This window comes from Ptychodera flava, chromosome 13 (genome assembly GCF_041260155.1).
Source record: "Ptychodera flava strain L36383 chromosome 13, AS_Pfla_20210202, whole genome shotgun sequence".
NCBI lineage: Eukaryota > Metazoa > Hemichordata > Enteropneusta > Ptychoderidae > Ptychodera > Ptychodera flava.
In genome coordinates, this window is record NC_091940.1 from 34051205 (window position 1) to 34057216 (window position 6012).

Sequence of the window (6012 nt, forward strand, 5' to 3'; positions counted from 1 at the left end):
AAATTGTGCTCAGAATAATATGATTGTGACGTAGCCACTCGATAGTTAATATTATATGATATTTTATGACTTGAATTTAGTTTGTATGACTGACAGTGAATGACCGACAGTGACCTATAGTAACCCCTTCTGCACGTGGTGCATCGTGAGAACGACTCCCTTGTTTATTTTCGTGACCTTTGATGTAACCGTTCATCCGTCTTTAGTGAACGTATTGTTTTAACAACAGCTTAAGTCATTAACACCGACCGGAGGCTTAAGCAGGACCTCCTGCGTTATGTTGACAGATGTACTGATGACAGCTGAGCTTCCTGTCCTTTGCACGTATGCCGACTGTCTTTAGTTAATTCTTTAGATAATGATATACGCATACCAAAGTCATGACAAAGCCAGATATTCACCCAATATAAACTCTGCATTTTAGTGTGTTAAAGTAGAGAACCTGTTGCGACGCTCGAGACGACACTGACCGTGACCGACGCCTATTATTAGACTAGTGTGAGACATAGAAGTTTTACCGTGTAACTTATGTTACTCAGCTGAATAAAGTGCTACGACTTGGAATATATTTCGGTGTATCGTGCCGTCTCTTATACGTCTACTGCTATATCAAGCCACGCTACGTGACATATTTGGTGGCAGCGGTGGGATCGACTCAAGCCAGAAGCCTTCGCCGTTATTGCTTCATCGGTATGTATGCTGTTCGCTGTTCTACCGTTTGTTATGTGCTATTCCCGAAGACAGAGATCAGATTGAACTGTTGTAATAGATGGAATCTTTTGATGAAGAACATTGACTAGATGAAAATGACAACTGATATGATTTCATGGCAGCAGAAATACGGACATTTAACGATCTGAGAATTTGTGGATATTACGAAGAGGCATGTGAAATTGAACCTGTAAAGGAACTGTTGATGTAATTCACATTAGTTACCGACGACGACGACTATGGCGCGTGTAGCAGTAGACGACAGTAGCAGTAGTAACCGGGTGATGATTCCAGCGCGCGGAGACGATCATCAGCCCACGTTCCGGTCTGTAGTGGACGAAGACCGAGGTTCCGGCAGAGGCTTATTACTGTCAACCGGCCACAGGAGGCGTTGACCCGAAGGTAATTTGTAATGCCGAGGAGATGTGTTTTGAAGTTTTTGACGACGATGATGTTATTGTATGTGTATCGAATTTGGGTGCTGAAAATGACGACGTGTGTAATAATGATGATGATCACCCAGTGAATGCCGGTTCTAGGCAGACGTGCCTTGACGAGGACCGATGAAATTGCGACCCAGGCGAATTACTGGCAACGGGCCCGGATGAGGTGTTGCCCGAAAGGTAATTCGAGGAGCCGCGTGAATCTGTGCGAGACGACAGATGTGTCTGCCGAGCAGCCAGGACAGCTGGATGAGCTGTGTGTGGAATACAACTTTTTACGGACATTGACGAAGATAAAAGAAGACGGACGTGTGTAATATTGTAGTGACAATACGAGAATTAACCACTTGACAATGCAACTCCTGTATATGTAAGTACCTGCTTGCCAGTGAACTGATAGAAGCGAATACAACCCATGTACGTATGAGCGATGATTACACTGAAAACATTATCAATGACTCTGTAGTTATTGTTTACGAACAGACTCTGTGGTATTGAATTTGAATCATCATTTGAGAGTATTGACAACATTTGATTTAAAAGCGAATATAAATCGACCTCTTACGAACTCTGAGAAATGATCACAACTGTAGTGAACTCTACTTCACAGTGTTTTGTAACACCTGTATTCATTGATTGCTTTCTGTTGTATTCTTATGATTTTGGACTTTGCTGATTTTGTTTTGTTTTGTTTTATTGTTTTGTTAATTTTTTGATTTGTAGATCGAGCGAGGACGCCTTTCGATCTTGGTTGGGAGGTGTGATGTAGCCACTCGATAGTTAATATTATATGATATTTTATGACTTGAATTTAGTTTGTATGACTGACAGTGAATGACCGACAGTGACCTATAGTAACCCCTTCTGCACGTGGTGCATCGTGAGAACGACTCCCTTGTTTATTTTCGTGACCTTTGATGTAACCGTTCATCCGTCTTTAGTGAATGTATTGTTTTAACAACAGCTTAAGTCATTAACACCGACCGGAGGCTTAAGCAGGACCTCCTGCGTTATGTTGACAGATGTACTGATGACAGCTGAGCTTCCTGTCCTTTGCACGTATGCCGACTGTCTTTAGTTAATTCTTTAGATAATGATATACGCATACCAAAGTCATGACAAAGCCAGATATTCACCCAATATAAACTCTGCATTTTAGTGTGTTAAAGTAGAGAACTGTTGCGACGCTCGAGACGACACTGACCGTGACCGACGCCTATTATTAGACTAGTGTGAGACATAGAAGTTTTACCGTGTAACTTATGTTACTCAGCTGAATAAAGTGCTACGACTTGGAATATATTTCGGTGTATCGTGCCGTCTCTTATACGTCTACTGCTATATCAAGCCACGCTACGTGACAATATGATCGAAAGGTAAGAATCTGCAATTGCAAACTTATTTGATTTATGCTTCATTTCTAATTTCACGTCTTCTTCAACTGTGTGTTTCCGTAGTGTAGTGGTTATCACGTTCGCCTAACACGCGAAAGGTCCCCGGTTCGAGCCCGGGCGGAAACAAAACTAATTTTAGATCTTTGTGATCATAGATGATGTATGATTTCACCGCTTGTCTGTCGAGTATGTTATGTATGCTTGGCAAATGAATTTTCCTGCTGTCGAGACAAGTAGCAGTACGTTCACTTAAAACCGTGTGATTTTTTTACGTATCGTGATAATTGCATATTTGCTATAAGTTACGCCAACTATATTTGATTATATTTGATTTTCCCTGAATCGCAACACCATGCTTTTTGTGAAGGAAAGTACACAGCGAACGTTTTTACAACACAGTGTGTAATCAAAGTGCCTGAACTGACAACCAATAATACATGATTTATATGTGTTACATTTGGTACATTATCATATCATTGATGACTTTTTTGTCCGGTGTCAGTTTAAAAAATTGATTTTGGAGTGATAATAATGAAATATCCAAATGTCACTGATAGGCAACGTATATAATTCAGGCGAAATACGCTTCGAAGAGCGATATTCTGAGGATAACAATCATGGACATTTTTTCGTTATCTTCTGCTTTTATCAAGTTGATTAATCGCAAAGGTGCTCGACACATCGCTATTCCCAGGGTCTAAATGCAACTGTACGCTTTCGTTTCTGCTCAATAAACGTGGAAATGAAAAGTACACAGGTCGGTTTAAATCCGAAAAATAAGTGGCATTTGGTCACCCCCGAGAATTTTATCGTGAAGATGAGGTGACTTATAAAAGTGATTTGTGTTGTTTTGTTTGTTTTCTTTGTTTTGGGGTTTTTTGTTTTTGTTTGCCGGGGGGGGGTTGAAAGATTTTATTTCAGTACCACTTTTTTAATTGCGAATGCCGTACGGAGTCCATGCTATGGTCGATTAATCGCTAAATCTGCTCTTCGGATAAATCCCGTTCCACCACCACCATCACCACCATTTCGAAGGATCGTTCAACTGCAGGAGCATTTCGAAGCGTAATGACATACAGGGTTATAGGCAATGAATGTAATCTATACACGTGGCTAAGTGTCAATCTGTCATCACAATGACAGTGAAACGGGAGTTGTCCGAAGAGCAAAATTTACAATGTAGCTGTTTAGCCCGATTCGTTGTTTTATTTGCAAACAAAAATAATCAATTGACTTTAAGTATGTAAGTGCCCCATTTATCATGGCGCAGCTTCCGAACTCGACGATAGCTGATAACAATTTCATCCTAGATTTAAAACATCTATGGGGTAAAAGCCTTCTTACCTTTCGTATTACTTAGTGAGCAAGCTGAGAGGTCGAACATCGCTAATTTAGTAGAAAGGGATGCAAGCACACTATAGGTGTGATTGCCCACCATTCAATAAGCAAGACGACAAACCGACATGTGCACGTTTATTGAGAACATGTGCATTCGACTTAATGAAGACCGTTGACTTTAGCAATAGGCACCTCTGCACAATCTTAGGTACATGATAGGTGATTATCACGGAATATGATATGCATACTGAAAAAATAACACTATTTCAAATTGCGTGAAATTAATAACTCGCTGATCATTAGAAAGAGAGAGCACACAGAACGGCGACAAACTGAATTTCGAACATCAGTAGATTGCAGCCAAGCCCCGACTATCTAGCAGAAATGCTTACAGTACGTCATACTGGTCGTACACTTAGGTCCCAGTCTAGTGGTGCGATCATTTTGCATCAGCCTGTTTGCAACACGGCTTTTTATGGCAATAGAGCCTTTTCTGTATGTGCTCCCCATTTGTGGAATGCTTTACCATTTGAGATAAGGCTTGCTAATTCTTTTAACAATTTTAGAAGTCAGTTAAAAACTTATCTTTTTAGATCATTTTATTCCTAGACACTTTTGAAAATTTTACCTCTTTGCATTTTATTGGTGTTTTCTCGTAATTTTTATTTATAATTTACCTCTTTTTAGTGTTGTGTAAAGCGCATTGAGATTTTTAAAATGTAATGCGCTCTATAAGAAATAAATATTATTATTATTATTAATTTCCACTCTTTATACACGTTGACCCCTGTCCTATTTGTAAAGGTAGAATGTGGTTCGAGGATAAATATTCGGATTGTCAAACTTCACAGAACTTTTATTCTACCACTTGTGGATGCTCATTTTGAAGCTTTTAACATAATTAACTTTTTAGCAGCTTGCTTTCGAGAAATCGAAAATTTATTTTTCCCAAGAGAGTTAACATGGGGATGATGGTCATTTTCAATTTCAAATATCGGTAACTGTTGAGTAACTTATTTCTCTGGTACAAAATTTTGCCCGATGACCCCCGATTTTTATTCTACATTTCGAAAGTTACTGTTCAAAATTTCCTCACGGAAAGTTTTAGCACAAATTTTCGGTACTATGGTTTCGGTTTGAACCAAGAGCGGAAATTGTGTAATGTATTGCCTTTGAACTGATCAATGATAATTTGATCAATTTCGTCAGTGATGATTTTGTTCTGGTAGTCCTGTAAATGATAGTTTTCTTCCATATCATTTTGACACAATTATATTCATACATAAGTTTCCGTAGTGTAGTGGTTATCACGTTCGCCTCACACGCGAAAGGTCCCCGGTTCGAACCCGGGCGGAAACATTTTTTGTAAACCTGTATGTTAAGAGTAATGTGTCGGAAAGCGGGAATAAATTGACTTTCCGTATCGGTACTCTTACGTTTTTGTATATCAAAGGACATAATTACTAAATATAGTAATGACACTGCAAAATATTAAAGAATTGGAGAATCAAGAAACACTACCCCAATTATATGATTCACTTCAAAATGGTCGCCATTTATACAACGGGCAGAAAAGGCTGAGTTTATGGTTCCTTTACTCCTCTCAGTTCATTTTGATCTGATCACGATGTTCCTAATTGTGTCTCAGTTAGTCAAATAAAATTACAGCCAGAAAGATAGAAAGGTAGTTACGTATGTATTACGACTGACACAGATATAAAAGTACCTCATACGTAAGAGTGATCTTTCTCACATTTTCTGATGATGGATGATTTGTGTACATGAAAAGCGAGAAAAAACATAAACAATCACATTTACAGTTATTTAAAAACGGCTACTTAAATTTTGGCCTATCTGTGAGAGGAAAAAATAGTTCATCATCAACGCTCTAGGTTCATAAACAGTCGGTGGAAAGATTTTAACACTAATTATTGTTTCCATCGGCTCGAGCTTGGGCGTTTTGCTCGCTAGGCCAACGTAATAAATGGTAATGTATAAAACTACAATTCTAGCAGCTGCTCGATAAGTCACTTATTTATTACACAATAGAATGACTGAACAATAGTTTGACTTGTTACGCGCAAAATAATATACCAAAACAAACAAAATAAATGAATCTGTGCAAT

The 6012-nt window shown here is 38.8% G+C and overlaps 2 non-coding genes across 2 annotated transcripts; both read left to right on the top strand.

The window, feature by feature from the left end:
- Positions 1-2601: 2601 nt before the first annotated feature.
- Trnav-aac (transfer RNA valine (anticodon AAC)) lies at positions 2602-2674 on the top strand. The gene has a single exon. It is a non-coding gene; the product is annotated as a tRNA-Val (tRNA).
- A 2498-nt stretch (positions 2675-5172) lies between these two features.
- Positions 5173-5245, top strand: Trnav-cac (transfer RNA valine (anticodon CAC)). Its single transcript has one exon. It is a non-coding gene; the product is annotated as a tRNA-Val (tRNA).
- The last annotated feature ends 767 nt before the right edge of the window (positions 5246-6012 follow it).